The sequence below is a fragment of the Schistocerca americana genome, chromosome 1, assembly GCF_021461395.2.
Source record: "Schistocerca americana isolate TAMUIC-IGC-003095 chromosome 1, iqSchAmer2.1, whole genome shotgun sequence".
NCBI lineage: Eukaryota > Metazoa > Arthropoda > Insecta > Orthoptera > Acrididae > Schistocerca > Schistocerca americana.
This window is the reverse complement of record NC_060119.1, coordinates 575170301-575189411: the sequence shown is the minus strand read 5'-3', so window position 1 is coordinate 575189411 and position 19111 is coordinate 575170301.

The window sequence follows — 19111 nt, the reverse complement described above, 5'->3', positions numbered from 1 at the left end:
ATTTTGTGGGAATTGAAAACAAAGTTGTGTGTAAAATATGGGATAAAACTGAAAAGAAATATGTTGAAATCGAAAGGCTAGAAGTTATTCAAGTGTAAAATCAACATATGGGAGGTGTCGACAAGATGGATTTTCTGATCACAATTTATAGCACATTCAGCAGATCGCGAAAGTTGGCGCTTCGCATGTTTGCTCTTGCAACTGATGTTGCATGTGTAAATGAATGGATTGAGTAGAAGAAAAACGGATCAGAATAAGGAAATTTTTTTGGAGATTTGTGGTAAGGTTTGACGGGACCAAACTGCTGAGGTCATCGGTTTCTAAGCCTGCACACTACTTAATATAACTTAAACTAACTTACGCCATGGACAACACACTCACACCCACACCCACGCGCCCGAGGGAGGACTCGAACCTCCGACGGGGGGGGGGAGCCACACCGACCGTGACAAGGCGCCTTAGACCAACGCGGCTTTCAGAATTAGGTTCCTAAAAATAAGACTCTTGATTGCCTTCACTTTAGGGCAAGTGTGGCCAAGGAACTGACAAAAATAGGTAAAGCAGCTGAAAGGAAAAGGGGGCATCCCACTAGTCAGAGTCCAATGACATCTCCACATACTTCAAAATGAGCCATTGTGGAAGTTCGTCCAAAATTTGAAGTGCGTTTGGACAATGTTGGGCATCTTCCAGTGATCAGTGACAAAAAATCATCTGACAGGTGCAAGAAACCAGGTGGCAAAGGGAAAACAAAATGTTAATTTTAATTTTAATAATGAACAGCCTCAGTTGCACCGTTAACCTAGAATTTACCTATGTTTCAGTCGGGATAACCCAACCCTCTTCAGAAAAACAGTATCTATCGTTTTTCCATAGTGGACATCGCAAGCTAAAACCACAAATCCATAAATTATCGTCAAACTGTAAAACGTATCTGACACTGCCTCGGCCCAAATTCACGACCGCGATGCGGAAGCCACGAGTGCTGTGTGACAGGCCCACGAAATGTTGATGATATTTAAAAACAAAATTTTATTGTGTAACATCCAATTATGTCTGGAAAGAAAAAAAACGTTTCTTTGATTATCAGTCTTCGCAAGTATAAAGCCATAGTTTACGTACGTATTCATTAAATAAGCTTTGTGTAATTTATGTATGTTGATGAAATCAAATCAAATAAAGTACTTAAACTTTTCGACTTTCACTGTATCTAGTTGAACACAATGTCCTCATGTGGGGGAGCGTTGTCTGCCCCCTTGCCAGGCACCACGCAATATTTTATACATCTGTAAAATCATAATTTAATTCGACGAGCTGGGTAGCAAAGCCAAGATTTTTTCCCGGAAAAAAATAACTCGTGACCGAAGGGGTTAATTTGCAGTATGGATGAGACTATTTGTTACTATTAATTCTTGAAGGCACAGAACGTTTCGTTTTGTAGTGTATACACGAAAAAACACTGTCACTTCTTAACATTTTCAGGTAATATATATACACCTAAAACTAAGACAGGAAATAAAGATAGAGATAAAAATTTTAAGAGATATAGAACACACCGCACCTATTTTTGCAACGTGCTTCACATTTCGTATTAACTACCGAGTCACAGTGTTTAATACTGTCGCTGAATCGCTTGAGGCTTGTAACACAGTTCGCTGTTGTAAAACGTGTGAGAATTATTTGTTTCCATACAGTTTTTGAGGCAAAGCGTTTCCTGAGTCACTTACAGTCTGGAGATTAAACTTGCTGACCCACATTCAACTGATGCAAATAACGTTTTATTATTAAAGAGAACTTATACAAATATGTATTACGCATTTTTCTTAAATAGAGACTCAAAGCAAGATGAACATCAGAGAATTTTAGCATGAGATTACATGTAATAATGTAGATATTATATAGACCATTGTACAAAATGCAGGATGATTCCTTCACATTGTTACACGCTTTCAGGTATCATGGAGAGAGATAAATGTATCTATTCTGGGACCTTGATCCGGAGTCGACACTTACAAGCGAAACTCGTTCTGATACCCCTGACAGTGGAGTGCATGTACCGGCACTGTTCTACATCTACATCTACATCTATACTCCGCGAGCCACCTTACGGTGTGTGGCGGAGGGTACTTATTGTACCACTATCTGATCCCCCCTTCCCTGTTCCATTCACGAATTGTGCGTGGGAAGAACGACTGCTTGTAAGTCTCCGTATTTGCTCTAATTTCTCGGATCTTTTCGTTGTGATCATTACGCGAGATATATGTGGGCGGTAGTAATATGTTGCCCATCTCTTCCCGGAATGTGCTCTCTCGTAATTTCGATAATAAACCTCTCCGTATTGCGTAACGCCTTTCTTGAAGTGTCCGCCACTGGAGCTTGTTCAGCATCTCCGTAACGCTCTCGCGCTGACTAAATGTCCCCATGACGAATCGCGCTGCTTTTCGCTGGATCATGTCTATCTCTTCTATTAATCCAACCTGGTAAGGGTCCCATACTGATGAGCAATACTCAAGAATCGGACGAACAAGCGTTTTGTAAGCTACTTCTTTCGTCGATGAGTCACATTTTCTTAGAATTCTTCCTATGAATCTCAACCTGGCGCCTGCTTTTCCCACTATTTGTTTTATGTGATCATTCCACTTCAGATCGCTCCGGATAGTAACTCCTAAGTATTTTACGGTCGTTACCGCTTCCAATGATTTACCACCTATGGCATAATCGTACTGGAATGGATTTCTGCCCCTATGTATGCGCATTATATTACATTTATCTACGTTTAGGGAAAGCTGCCAGCTGTCGCACCATGCATTAATCCTCTGCAGGTCCTCCTGGAGTACGTACGAGTCTTCTGATGTTGCTACTTTCTTGTAGACAACCGTGTCATCTGCAAATAGCCTCACGGAGCTACCGATGTTGTCAACTAAGTCATTTATGTATATTGTAAACAATAAAGGTCCTATCACGCTTCCCTGCGGTACTCCCGAAATTACCTCTACATCTGCAGATTTTGAACCGTTAAGAATGACATGTTGTGTTCTTTCTTCTAGGAAATCCTGAATCCAATCACAAACCTGGTCCGATATTCTGTAAGCTCGTATTTTTTTCACTAAACGTAAGTGCGGAACCGTATCAAATGCCTTCCTGAAGTCCAGGAATACGGCATCAATCTGCTCGCCAGTGTCTACGGCACTGTGAATTTCTTGGGCAAATAGGGCGAGCTGAGTTTCACATGATCTCTGTTTGCGGAATCCATGTTGGTTATGATGAAGGAGATTTGTATTATCTAAGAACGTCGTAATACGAGAACACAAAACATGTTCCATTATTCTACAACAGATTGACGTAAGCGAAATAGGCCTATAATTATTCGCATCTGATTTATGACCCTTCTTGAAAATGGGAACGACCTGCGCTTTCTTCCAGTCGCTAGGTACTTTACGTTCTTCCAGCGATCTACGATAAATTGCTGATAGAAAGGGGGCAAGTTCTTTAGCATAATCACTGTAGAATCTTAAGGGTATCTCGTCTGGTCCGGATGCTTTTCCGCTACTAAGTGATAGCAGTTGTTTTTCAATTCCGATATCGTTTATTTCAATATTTTCCATTTTGGCGTCCGTGCGACGGCTGAAGTCAGGGGTGTAGAAGCAGGGATAGAGCTCAACTATTTCAATGCGTATGGCGTACTGTTAACTTACATGAGCAATCCTAGTGTGCAATGTCTATACTGTACTATGCTTCGGGCAGTGTTTTAAAGCTGATGTACTGGAGACATTCAATTAATAACGCAACACATTTCTCTTCTCGGCCTTCCTTTTATTTTCACCTAATGTTGTTTTGACTTTTCTAAATGCTGAGTCAGTCCTTCTGACAATCATTTCTTTTTCTACTACTTTACATTATTCATGCTATTTCGCCTCAGCTTCCCTCCACCCCCCCCCCCTCCCCCCTGTTTATTTCATTACTAAGTGACTTACATTAACGGATTTCTCAGTTTCCCTGAACATTTTTGTACTTCCTTCTTCCATCGATCAGCTTAGGTATTTCTACCGTACTAACGTCTATCAGCCGTAAAGAAACGGCGTTGTGCTCGGTAACGGAAATGCTAACTTGATTTTCGTATATGGGCAAGCAGGAGAGAAACGAAAAGGTGTTACAGGACCAAGTAACCGTGTAGAAGACATCACACATTATCCCAAGGTTATTCCAAAGATTAAGTGAAACAGAGCAACGACCGAGGAGGATGACGAGCTACACCGGCTCCCGCCTTGAAAGATGCATGCTTGATCGAGTGGATGAGGTGCCTTCAATCAGTATTCAGTCAGTTTCGCCTCAAATGTATGTCACGCAGAGTCTGTGTGCCGAGTGAATCCACAGAAAGTGCGTGATGTGACTCCTCCTGATCCCAGAGCTCGTGTTGTGTTCAGCTAATCGTTCAAGCGGCTCCTTACAGACCATCCTCACTTCCCTGTTAATTTAATTTTCATGGCTGAAGCCCGTTTCAGCCAAGTCGGAATGCAATACCCATGTCTGGGCCAGTGATAATCCCCGTTCTACAGTTGTGAAGACCCATCAACATCATCAGTCAACATGTATGCAGTCACAGTCAGTGATAACGTAATGGGCCCGTTACTTCTTTCTCCTCGCTTAAATGCACACTTGTACTCAGCGGTTATCATACTGGCCACGTGTATAGAATATGTCCTGCTTGTTGTTCGTCAACGGTTGTAGTTTGAGCGTCATGGAGCCCCCGCTCATTTTGGACTGATGGTTCGTGAACACCCGAATCAGAAATAATCTGAACAATGGACAGAGCAGAGGGGAGTCCTGTTGTTGCTAGCACGATCATCTGACACCATCGCCCTTAACTTCGTCTTGCGGGGCCTGGTGAGAACTGAGCACGAGAGGTCTGTCGAGAGTTAAGACGATCTACTAACAGAAATTCTCGCTGCCTGCGACAGTGTTAAAACGAGATCGGGGTTATTAGAACTGTGCGACTGAACTCTGTGCGACAGTAACATGCTGCATTGACCCATTTTTATCAACTGCTGTAAATACAGCACCCTATGAAACCTATCCAGTGCAATGGTACGGTGACTCAGGTTAGCGTTTACGTTGCTGTGTGTACCTACTTCACGAAGTGATCCGTCACCCTAATGCTGTTCGTAGGACTGGTTACTTAAATTTGTTATTTGTGTCAACTAATCACCGATTCTTGAAGCAGTGGCTGTGGAAATTCGTCTCCGTCTGCAGAGGGTCGTGGTCTGTAAAAGCTCGTATTCTCTAGCAACTAGCTACGAAATCACGTAACTTAAGAACTCTTCTTTATTTAAAGTTTTTCATAAACCACACTCTTAAAAAAATAAAAGAGACACTACACAAAATACTTTCCTGAAAGGGACGCATATCGGTAGACATGATGTACATGCACAGATAAACGAATTTACAAGTACTGAGAAACTGGATAGTGTATGCAAGAGATAGAGCTTCACAAGTTCATCAAGTCAATGACGGGTGGGCCGCCTTTAACATTTCTAACAGCAGGTATTCGACTTGGCTCTGAATAATAGCGTTGTTGGATATCCTCTTGAGGGATATCGTGCCAAATTCTGTTCAGCTGGAGTGTTAGATCGTTAAAATCCCGATATGGTTGGAGGGTCCTGCCCACAACGCTCCTAATGTCCTCAATTGGGAAGAAATTCAGCGACATCGCTGACCAAGGCTAGACTTGGCAAACATGAAGACAAGCAGTTGAAATTGTTCCCGAGTGCGAGCGGCCATTATCTTGCTGAAGTGTAAGTGTAGGATGGTTTACCATGAGGGGTAACAAAACGGGACGTTGAGTATTGTCGCCGACCCTACTATGAAAAGAAATGGCAACCCAGACTCTCAGTCTTGGTTGTCGGGTCTTGTAGCGGGCGACAGTACCGTTGGTATCCCAGCTCTCTCCAGAACGTCTCCAGACATGTCGTCGCTGATCATAGGGACTCATTTAGAAGTGGTACCATTACTGAAGGCCGGAAACGTGGAATGTTAATCTGATTGTCGTTCGCCATAAAACCCAACAAGTAGGAGTGATGATATAGATTGCCACTTCTTTTCTTAGAAAGACCCCTTTGGTGGTCAGGCGCGCCAGCCTTACATCACAGTGATACATGTACGATACCCTACAACCCATTTTGTTGTCCTTCACGGCAAGCCATCGATGACTAACATTTCTTGAAGATAACGGCCGCAGGCACACGGCGGGAGCTGCTGCTCCTTGCCTTCGTGCTTGCCAAATACCTCGGCGAGAAAGGTCGCCAGACGTCTCCCGAGGTGAGAACATATGAAGCACTATGGGCACGGTCCTCCAAACGCATCGCGATATTGGCCATGTAATACACCAAATGGACAGAATTTGGCACGATATCCCCCATGACATTCAACAGCCGGGTCAACCAATACCATGCCGAACAACTGCTTACATAGGATCCAAAGGTGGACTAACGCGCTATCGTGTAGCTCAATTTGACAAGCTCTTCCTCTTCAATAAATCATCTATGTTTTCTGAAACTATGATGATTGATTGGTCTGTATCTTTACGAAAATTACAGTTCTTCAGTTTTAAGCCGGAAAGTTGTTTCTTAATGCTGAAATCTCGCAGCATTTACATCGTGTACTGAGTTCGTGAGAAACACACTTTCTAACAGTGATTAGACGAAACCATGCCTAAGTTGGCAGTTTAATTTAATTTCACTCTGACACTAAACTTTGCCATTGCTGTATCACTGTTCAAAAATGTGCAAATGTGTGCGAATTCCTAAAGGACCAAGCTGCTGATGTCATCGGCCCCTAGACTTGAACACTAGTTAAATTAACTTATGCTAAGAACAACACACACACACACCCATGCCCGATGGAGGACTCGAACCTTCGGCGGGAGGGGCTGCGCAATCCGAGACATGGCGCTCCTAACCGTGGGGCCACTTCACGTGGTTATCACAGTTCCAAATGATACTGTGAAGCTCTAACAGTTCACACTAACCTTAATAACTGAACAGGTAGTAATACAGCCCGCAAACGGGTGGTCCTGGCTAAGAATAACGATATTCCTTTATCCACTTATTTTTCGAACACTTAGCGAATAAGCCGATTAATCATTAATGACAGAGTTTTCGCACTGAACTAAACGGCAAATTAACGACTCCTGGCGTAAGACATGGCTTACACTCCGCACGTCCAGAGAAACAGCAATTAGAAGACGACAGCTGCAGAAGTCATTGATGAACTAAATGTCACCCTCGTGAACCCTGTCTGCACAAGAAAAACACGAAGGGAGCTCCATAAGCGGAGCATTTCAGGGTGATCTGGAATTCCAAATACACTCTTAAGTCAAGCAGGTGACCGTAACAGAAAAACGAGTGCCGAAGATATAAAATATGGATTAAGGAGCAATGGAAGAAAGACATCTGGCCGGATGAGGCTTGTTGAACATATTCCCAGTTGCTGGCCGATCTTACGTCCCCTGAGTGAAATGTGACCAGGTTCACTGAAGACTTGGGCAGCTATATCTTGGTACTCCTTGGTTACTCTGCAACGTTTATTCTTGCTAAGGAGTGTGTGACCATTTTGACTGATCAGGCTCCGCCCACGGTACAAAGTGTTTTCTAATGGTAATGCTGTGTTCCAAGAGGACAGTGCCCCACGTCACACAGCTGGTCTTCGGAGTAGGAGGATCCATTGTCGCATCTCTCGTGGCTCAATGTTGTTCTGTCTCTGCGGTCGTCTTTGGAGATATCTTTATCCAACTTTATCATAGTTTCCTGAACGTGTATCTACTTTGCTGATATAGTGGAATAAGATTCCATTTAAATACATACATAACTTTTAGTTATCCATTCCGAGATGCCTGGAAACGTTTTGCATGTTAACAGTTTCTGTATATCGTGTTAGTCCTGTTACCGTGTTGTGTTTGCGGTTTTTCCACATGTTGGCCACTCCTCATATACTAATACTGCAAATCGTCGCTTGCTTTAATCATAAATATTGGCATGAGTGATGCTAAATGTTATTATCTTTACATAAGGAAAAGTATTATCTTCCCAACAACCTTCAAAATAATTTTTATACATTAAATTAGTGAATTTACTCATGAAACTTTTGTTGCCTGTGTCTGTGGTCACTTTCAGAATTCGAATTAATTAACAGATTAAGTAATTCAATGTGATTGAACCTTGAATTGCTAGTGTACGCATGTATCATCAGAATAGCATAAAAACTGTGAACAGTTCTGGAAGTATAAATGAGAACACTGCCGTATATAAGTTTTCATTAATCCTTTTATAACTACAACGGGCTGATAATTCTTACAAAAGAAAGCAAAAAACGACTAACACAAATCAGAAAAGTGATGGTGCGTGAGTGGCAAAACATTCATTAGGGTGAAAGCTATACAAATTCTCCCCTGAATTAATCGCTTTTACAAGGCAATCTGACTGGCGTTCAGATTATTAGAAGGAAGGAAACTTCCTTATCAGAGCACTGATATCCTAGCTGCTATTCAGAGTGATGTGCTCCTGTTAACTGTTCTGGCCCATCAATTACACTCACAGGCACGTCGGCGCGTGCTGGAAGTGTCAAACGTCATACGGCCGACTCAGGACGAAAAAGTTCACTCTCGTGACACATGATGTGTCCAGGATAATATGCACTTCCACTGTCGGTCCACTTGGAAACTGCCACAGTCTCTTAGTCCACCACCCACTAGGGGAAGACCTGAAGTTCTCTAGCATGGGAATATCAGAAGAGAAAGAAAACAAAGGATCACCACCCCTTTCTACCAAGCCTCGGTACGGGAGCAGAATCAGCAAAAAATAAAACCGCCTCCACACAGTACAAACCAATCGAACTATCCTCTACCCATTGAATTTCTCCTGTTGACTGTTCTGCTGGCACGTGGTTTTCACGCTGGGCAGCAACCTGTGCTTTTCATATCCTGAGAGGACTCAATGAGCCACTCAGAGTCTCTCTTGTCTGGAAAAAGAAGATTTTAAAGTACAGAGGTGTTGTTCTCACGGTAAGTATGGCCAAGTTTCGGCAAAAAAACGTTTACCTAGACAGGCCCACATTTACGTAGAGATCTAATCTTTTCTGATCGACCATTTCCAGATTCTGAAAGAAGGCTGTTACGCTTCCCAGGCAGTCGTGATTGTGAACCATATCTTTTTGCCGCTCGCTAAGAAAACCTGGCGACTTACTGCGTTAGGGAAGTTACAGTCTTGCCTCCACTACATACATGAACCTGCCGCTCTGTCTGTATCGCCCTAGATTCTAACATGAAAGTCATCGGAATTTTATGACCGTCCCACCGTTTGCACAAAACCTCAGTGGCCGTGGCGCCATTGAGTTAGTATTCAGTCTGGCGCCAATGGGTCTGGTGCAGTATCGACTATGCCTCTTGCGGCCAAATAGCCAATATCTATAAACAAGAGTTGGTTGTGTCCTTAGTAGGTCTTTGCTAGCCGATATATATATATATATTGTTGTTGTGATCTTCAGTCCTGAGACTGGTTTGATGCAGCTCTCCATGCTACTCTACCCTGTGCAAGCTTCTTCATCTCCCAGTACCTACTGCAGCCTACATCCTTCTGAATCTGCTCAGTGTATTCATCTCTTGGACTCCCTCTACGATTTTTACCCTCCACGCTGCCCTCAAATGCTAAATTGGTGATCCCTTGATGCCTCAGAACATGCCCTACCAACCGATCCCTTCTTCTAGTCAAGTTGTGCCACACATTTCTCTTCTCCCCAATCCAATTCAATACCTCCTCTTTAGTTATGTGATCTACCCACCTAATCTTCAGCATTCTTCTGTAACACCACATTTCAAAAGCGTCTATTCTCTTCTCTTCCAAACTATTTATCGTCCATCTTTCACTTCCATACGTGGCTTCACTCTATACAAATACTTTCAGAAACGACTTCCTGACACTTAAATCTATACTCGATGTTAACAAATTTCTCTTCTTCAGAAACGCTTTTCTTACCATTGCCAGTCTACATTTTATATCCTCCCTACTTCAACCATCATCAGTTATTTTGCTCCCCAAATAGCAAAACTCCATTACTACTTTAAGTGTCTCATTTCCTAATGTAATTCCCTCAGCATCACCCGACTTAATTCGACTACATTCCATTATCCTTGTTTTGCTTTTGTTGATGTTCATCTTATATCCTCCTTTCAAGACACAGTCCATTCCGTTCAACTGCTCTTCCAAGTCCTTTGCTGTCTCTGACACAATTACAATGTCATCGGCAAACCTCAAAGTTTTTATTTCTTCTCCATGGATTTTAATACCTACTCCGAATTTTTCTTTTGGTTCCTTCCCTGCTTGCTCAATATACAGATTGAATAACATCGGGTAGAGGCTACAACCCTGTCTCACTCCCTTCCCAACCACTGCTTCCCTTTCGTGTCCCTCGACTCTTATAACTGCTATCTGGTTACTGTACAAATTGTAAATAGCCTTTCGCTCCCTGTATTTTACCCCTGCCACCTTCAGAATTTGAAACAGAGTATTCCAGTCAACATTGTCAAAAGCTTTCTCTAAGTCTACAAATGCTACAAAGGTAGGTTTGCCTTCCCTTAATCTAGCTTCTAAGATAACTCCTAGGGTCAGTATTGCCTCACGTGTTCCAGTATTTCTGCGGAATCCAAACTGATCTTCCCAGAGGTCGGCTTCAACTAGTTTTACCATTCGTCTGTAAAGAATTCGCTTTAGTATTTTGTAGCCGTGACTTATTAAACTGATAGTTCGGTAATCAAAAAGTCAGTATAAATTTGAAAACTGAATAAATCTCCGAATAATGTGGATAGAGAGGTACAAATTGACACATATGCTTGGAATGACATGGGGTTTAATTAGAACCAAAAAAAGTACAAAATGTCGAAAATTGTCCAACAGATGGCGCTTCATCCGATCAGAATAGCAATAATTAGCGTAACAAAGTAAGACAATGCAAACATGATGTTCTTTACAGGAAATGCTCAATATGTCCACCATCATTCCTCAACAGTAGCTGTAGTGGAGGAATAATGTTGTGAACAGCACTGTAAAGCATGTCCGGAGTTGTGGTGAGGCATTGGCGTCGGATGTTGTCTTTCAGCATCCCAAGAGATGTCGGTCGATCACGATACACTTGCGACTTCAGTTAACCTCAAAGCCAATAATCGCACGGACTGAGGTCTGGGGTCCTGGGAGGCCAAGCATGACGAAAGTGGCGGCTAAGCACACGATCATCACCAATCGACGCGGGCAAGAGATCTTTCACGCGTCTAGCAACATGGGGTGGAGCGCCATCCTGCATAACATCGTACGTTTCAGCAGGTATTTATCAGCCAGGCTGAGGATGATGCGATTCTGTGACATATCGGCGTACCTCTCACCCGTCACGGGAGCAGTCACAAAACCAGAATCACGCATTTCCTCGAAGAAAAAAGGCCCGATAACGGCAGTTGTGGTAAATCCAACCAATACCGTGACTTTGTCGTCGTGCAATGGAATTTCCGCGACAGTTCTATAATTTTTCGGTAGCCCAAATTCTGCAGTTGTGGGCGTTGACAGACCCTCGGAGCGTGAAATGAGCTTCGTCGGTCCACAACACGTTACTCAACCAATCGTCATCTTCCGTCATCTTTTGAAACTCCCACACCGCAAATGCCCTCCGCTTCACTAAATCGCCAGGTAACAGTTCATGATGCTGATGGATTTTTTACGGATAGCATCGGAGGGTACGCCTCAGTGCCAACCAAACGGTAGTGTATGGAATGCCGGTGCGACGTGCGACTGCACGAGCCCTGACTTCCCCGTGCATAGACGAACTCGCTACAGTCTCCATTTCTTCCTGAATTGTCTCAGCAGCATCACGCCTTGTGCTCGGTCGGCCACTGCGGGGTCTATCGTCTAAACAAGCCGGGCTTCGAACTTCGAATTCATTCTCGCCACAGCTGCGTTTGTCAACGGACCTTTACCCGTTCGAATCCCTTCCTATGGCGATAGGATCGAAACGCTGAATTAGCGCATTCCCCATTTTAGCCAGCTGTTGTCGTTCCGCCGAGTAAGTTCTCTTGTAATAAGTGTTCACAAGTGATGTTTTAAGACGTTCCTATATAGCGGTCTTAATAACTGACAGTTAGTTGAAAATATTAACAGCCAGCTGTTACCAAGGCTTTAGTCGATTGTCAAAATGGACTTGCTGGGGTCCAGTCGCACCTTGGTTGCAGATTGAAATTAAGAGGTTGTTTCCTTTGAAATAATCCTTGTCATTGTCATACTGTTTGCTAATTTGTTAAACCTTTAAGCACAGGTGGATATCTTAACCCCAAACCTTTCGACATACAACTTTCAATTTAAAAGTTAAGTCATTTGTTTTGAGTAATTTAATCACTCTTGTCATCAAAGATGCTAGTGTAGTTTGCATTTGTTACAGAAGGGCAATTAATAAGACAGACTGTGTCCAGGGCGGTAGTAAAAACCGCTGTTTCATCCGATAACGGGCGGGCTGCGGATCCGGCCATCTTGTAATCATTGTCATATTGCTTGCTGTTTTTCAGTGCGTCCCTTCAGATTTCTTTTACAAAGATTAAAAGCTTATTCAGCTTAAGGTTTAAGGTCAAACGAATTTGGCAAATTTGTTCATTTTGTTAAGGAAAATGTTATAGTTAAATACTTCGATTATCTGTAAAACGCAGTTTATATATTGTTAAATGAACAGGTTGTGTGAAAAGAAAGCTATATTGGTGGGTCCTCCCTTCTACGTTTTCCTTAATTCCAGTAAGACCATGCATCACTTAGACTACAGCAGTCTCTCTAAATGGCTTCCTCCATCCATGTCCCACCAACTGGCCGCCTTCACGACGGACAGTGGCCTGGACCAGGTAAAATATTTTGTGAGTTGGAGCCCTCCTGCTCCGAACTTAAGTGGAAACTGGGGAGTGTCGCGGCCCTGGCCCGTAGAGCCTCTGTAGCTACAATCCACCGAGAGCCGCATCCCAGAATCACTCCCACAACCAGGCCGCTGTACTCAGCATTTAGGTCCCGAAATCCATCTCTGTCCTTGTTCTCAGTCGCCTCCACTACAGCCCCTTGGGCACAAGTTCTCTACAGCCTACACATGCAGTTACATGAACATTTAACCCACAATTCCCTTTTGTAAAAAGTTATAAACCGCATATACCAAATGTTGTACTCGGGAAAACCGATATCATGACCAAAGATATGAATATTAATCTGATTGACAGTGTTGTTAAAGTGAGATACTAGCGTGTCACCTGTCAGTACTATGGTGGAGAGCGGTGGCTTTATGTCACTTTCGGTTACGACAATGTGTTCACTATGATGTTACTCACGTGCTTATTTTCTTAATTACTAGTACCATTCCAATGTTGCCCATGTATTAGTTTTTACTGATCCTCAATACTCATTTGATCAGAAAAAATATTCTTCCTGCCACTACCTTAATTTCCATTAAATCTGACTTCATCTAACACTCCTCTCTTCAGTTCCCCTTACTTTTGTATTTGATTAAAGAATGTAGCATTCCCCATTTCGACCCATGGAGCGCTAGAGCTGCTTCTTTTGATCATAACAGAGTAGAAGATTATTTTACCTCTGCAATATTTAACCCAGGACCATGCCATCATCTCCAAACCATTTAAAAAAGCTCCATGTCCGCGTGATATATGACAGCTGTTATTGAGTTACTGAATATAGCCGTCCACTGTACCAACATATCCAAACCATTTTGGCTAATGGTGCATGCACAGATTGGTCTACATTAAAGGTAGCTGTTTAACCTACTGCACTTGTCCTGAGACTATGTACTAGTCTGTCGCCGCGCGGGAATAGCCGAGCGGCCTCAGGCGCTACAGTCATGGACTGTGCGGCTGGTCCCGGCGGAGGTTCGGGTCCTCCCTCGGGCATGGGTGTGTGTGTTTGTCCTTAGGATAATTTAGATTAAGTAGTGTGTAAGCTTAGGGACTGATGACCTTAGCAGTTAAGTCCCATAGGATTTCACACACAAACTAGTCTGTCCTTTCTATGGACTCCCCTACCATGTTCTTGCATTTATGTTACGGTTACCTGTATTTTTTATTTTAGGAAGAAAGGCCATCCCACCATGGCAAGAACAATTGTTCGTGCGAGGAACCATGATGGTACTCGTATAAGACAAAACATAAAGGACAGGAAAAAAACGGTAAACAGGATTGTGACTTATAAAGACACCTCTCCTCCATCCAGGTTATTGTTACCCAGTTTTCTTTTATCAACAATAGGCAACAAATAAACATTTTCCGTTGCCTATTAGCATCTCGGTATTCTCACTTTTCAGCTTCATTTCGAGTGACGCATTATAACTGCCACAAGTATATTTTTTTAATTTAATAAACTTTTAGTGGATGCTTTGTCGTCTAGTGTATCATGTTGTCTTACGAACAACTTCTTCACTATCGTTTCCTAGGTCAAAGTCTTCTTTCCTGCCAAAAAATATAAGCTCCTGTGTCGGTCTTCTAAAATTCAGTTCTGAGCCACTTAGAATTCGTACTTAGTTTAGGCCCCATAGACATGCTACAAGAGCATCTATGTTAAAAATTTTTGTTTGTACACCACTTCGCACATACTTTTTCACATTGCTGTAAATATTTTTTTCATATAGTTTCAAATGAAGTCCGATTTTCATCCATTTATGAAGAGTGATCGAAAAGGAAAAATATGTTCAGTTGTTTGTTACAGACAAAGTACAAACGACAGTAACACATTGCGCATCACTGTAAAGAGAAAGATTCAATTTTTGGACACAGTTGCGCTGTTGTTTATTTGTGCAATATGGCGACTGGAACACAACAGAAACCATTTTGTCAATTGAAATTCGGATGAAGTCAAGCTATTCTTCAAGTGTAACGTGCCTTCCGCCTTAGATTCAGCAAGACGCCGCCTCTGCAGAAGCAGATTTATGACTGGCGTACCAAATTCTTCGACGGTGGCTGCACATGGAAAGGGAAGAGCACTCGCCGGCCACGCACGTCTGATGAACAAGTCGAGCTTATCCGAGATCCTTTCACAAGGAGCCCTCAAAGAGGAAGCTTTCTCCGAAAGACTATATTTTCGGGCATATCGTGGTAAAGTAAACCGTTATAACGTAAGAATTTGGGGTTCTCAGAACCCTAGCGTCGTCGTCGAACATGATTGAGACTAACCGAAACTGAACGTACTTTGGGCCGATTCTGTTCACAAAGTTTATAGACCTTTGTCTTTTACTGAGGAAACTGTGTCATGAACGTCGTACCTGGACATGCTACAAAACTGGTTGTTCCCTTAACTTCAAGAAGGATCCATTGATTTAATTTTTATGCATGGCGATGCACTACTACACTTTCACCTTGTGGTATGTCGTTATCTTAATAACGCCTTCCCACAATAATACGTTGGACAAGGTGAATAACTAGATCTTATTCATTGCTTTTGGCCTTCCAGGTCAGCACACTTCATACCTAGGGATTTCTTTGTTTTGGTGGGGGTGGTGTATACATAAAAGGCAGAGCCTTGGTCCCCCTTTTGGCAGATACTCTTCAAGAGCTGAGAAATCTTACATTGAAGGTATCGACTCAGTAAACAAGGACATGTGGATTCGTGCAGAGAGTGATGAGTATCATAACAACTTTGAGCCTTCCTCTAGCTAGTGACATGCGTAGTGTGTTCCTATCTTCTTTACAATGAACCACTGAAGTCTGTTATTTCTTTCGGGTTCCTCCTGTATATCCTTGCCGCATAAAGTACTCTAAATACCTGAGATTATTTGCGCACTCTAGGGTATAATGTAATCTTCTAGGTGTAAATTGATTCTTACTGGAAACTTCCTGTTAGCTACCAACATAGCCAGGATTAAAACCACATGCTTTTACTTACATATTTAAGATAAAGAGAGCATAATTCGGCTGGTCAATCCTGTATAATGAATATGTGATCATCGCGGGTCATCGGCCTCACACTCCACAAAAATTTCAGGATGAAACCCCGATACAGCTTTCCAAAGTCATCTGCAAACGTGTACTATATTCTCGACAGTGTTGGTGAGAGACTGCCTACTTTTACACGGCTGGAGTAGTCTGTTCTATCAATTTTTCATTTAGCTCTAATCACATTGTTACTTACTCATATAAAGATCTTATGGCTCTTATGAGGTGACCTAGGTATCTTAAAAAAGTCTCCGAGAAGAATCACTGTTTTAAATTTGTGGGCTGGAGTTCATTGGATTATTACTTTGTATATATCATTACCTAATTTATCTAATTTCGTAAGTAGTACGAAAATGGTTCGATGAACCCTCTGCCAGGGACTTAGGGCGTGTGAATTGCAGAGTAACCATGTACATGTAGATGTAAAGCAGAAAAGCTCTTGTTTTACGCAGTTGTTTGGTATCTCATGGTTTTTCCAAAACGTTACTCTTTGAATGTCAAACATGCCACTGAGGGATGGTATTCTTCAACATCCTCTTGGTAAAATTTTGATACTTGTATCTTAATAACAAATTCTGTGGCTCTGAGCACATTTCTCATTTTTTACCGTGGGCTGAATGTCCCGTAGGTAAATTTATCTCGGAACCTCTTATAGTAACAGAATACATCTAAATATGTATGACTGATTGTGCCACTTTCTGTAACCCCTGGTCTGAACACCTGCCTGTTCAGTACAATTAGTTGTAAAGTTTAAATCCTCAATACACGAGGAATTATTTGTATTTAATTTTTGAGATGAGTCAATAACAGTTTAAGTATCTTTTTTTATATTCATCAATAACGTCTTACTGTGCTTTTGAGCTCTAGGTTAGGTAATCTCCAACATTCTCCCTCGGATGCGAACAAATGTTATCCCATAGCAATTTTTAGCTCGTAGAATTCTAGGAAGTCCACCTGAGTCACGTCGTGAGCTCTCCATGATATTTCGGCAAACAGACCTATTGCCATTTTCAAACGGTTCCTGATGACTGTTGCTCCGCTATCGTCAGTGTCCTATATACGTTGGTCGTCCCCCGCCCCCCCCCCCCCAGATCACTCTGCCCCGTCGCTGGCCACACAGACGCTGCTCTCACAGGGACGGTACGCTTTTTCTCCGCTAAGTGTAGGGTTCCATTCCTGACTCAGATGTGGGCTGCTATCTTCACTAACCAGACCGTCTTAGATCAGAGTTTCAATGATGTCTTTAACCATGTAAACCCAGAAAGTGGAAGATTGCTCTCAGTATCGCAGTTCGAAGCAGTGTGTTGCCACCATCACCAATGCCATGCCATAGAGTTAGATAGTACAACTGTACCACGTGCCTTGCTCAAACGTTGATGGGGGACGTTCATGACAAACACACACGATTTAAAACACCCACCAAATCCACAATTATAAGGAGTGAAATTTTGTGTCAGGCTTTATATAGAATTAACACGTAAGTTTCTTCGATTACGTTTATTTAAATTTGTTATGGGAATCAAAAATTATATTTTTAAAAAATAGTATATGTACCTTTTTCACAGAAACTATTTAAGAGATCTCTGCCATATTTCCTCTGTCTGATTTCCCTGCAAACTGTAAGTTTCTCTCATGAGGTTTTTTGAATATATCGAATAACGAATTTTAGTAATTTTTAATATTAATTTTGTTAGTGTAATACAAAAGTCATGCGAGATTCCAGGCACTTTGCCCTCTATCATAACTTGTAGTCAGAATTTCAAAATTTACTCTTGAATCAACATTTATTGAGTTTATAGAATCAAATGTACAAAACTTAACAATTCTAGCCTTCATGGATTCTGAGAAAAGGGTATATAAAGTTTTAAGAAGGTAATTTTCAGAAATGCAATTTGTAGTTCAACCTGACGTTTTTTTCTTGTGTCACCCCTTCAGAGATTTGCACTCAGAGTCCTTTTTCCCTTCAAGGCTTTTTCTTCTAGTTTCTTGTATTTTGTCTTCTTCCCATTACCAGGACTTCGACTGACTTTTCAACTGCAGAGAGGCGCTGAGGCGCTGTAAACTCATATTCGGCAAGATGTCTTGAGTGAAATTTCCTGCCTTACGGCCCATCTCTGTAATACCCTCTCCTCCCTTCTTTCCTTTCATTAAACACAGGAACTGCACCATAAGCTGTAGTTCTGACAACTGTAGCAGATGAAAATGTGGCAAAACAAGAATTACTTTTTCGTACACAACCCAGGTAGTTTCTAAGCAAAACCGAAGAGTACACATCACAGCCTTCTAAATGTGCCCTGTGCGAGTTTGCTTCAAAGTAATTCACGGAATCGTTGTCCAGTGTGCTAGTATCGAAGTGTTGCTTCAAAAAATGGGCGTGCCAGGAAGGTCACGTCACTCATTTAATAATTTTTCAGACACTTTGGATATGATTTCATCATTGCTACTCTGGGTATCTACTGTCCACAAGCTATACTAATAAATGTCTGCAGCTCGTAGTCTCACGGTAGCGTTCTTGCTTCCCTAGCATGGGGTCCCGGATTCGATTCCCGGCGGGGTCAGGGATTTTCACCTGCCCGGAGATGATGGGTGTTGTTGTGTCGTCTTCATCATCATTCATCCCCATTACGGTCACAGGAAGGCAACGGCAAACCACCTCCATTAAGACCTTGCCTAGTACGGCGGGTCTCCCGCATCGTTCCCCTACTCTCTATCAAGAAGCAAGGGACATCATTTCCATACTAATAAGTAAAAAATTAATTTTAATTTGACATTTTCGTCAATTCCGTGGACGTCTCCACTTAAAATAGTTCTTTCGTTGCTTTTAGTTGATGAATCTAAAGCTAAAGTGGATTAGGAAGCTATAGGGCGTATTAAAAAACGCAAACAATTTTTATTTTCACAAATTTACAAATTCTTTTCGCTGTGAAATATGTTGAAACATTGTGCAATGCAGAGAAAAACTTCGCATTCTTAACACCAGCAAGATATTTCATTTCGAAGGTCTCTTGTTGGGCATACTTCACGTCTCGTGGTGGATCTTTCCTTCGTTATGCTTGGCAAAAAATCCTGGAAAATTCATGGCTGTAATGACTTCTCCTTTCCATTTCTTAGCTTTGCACC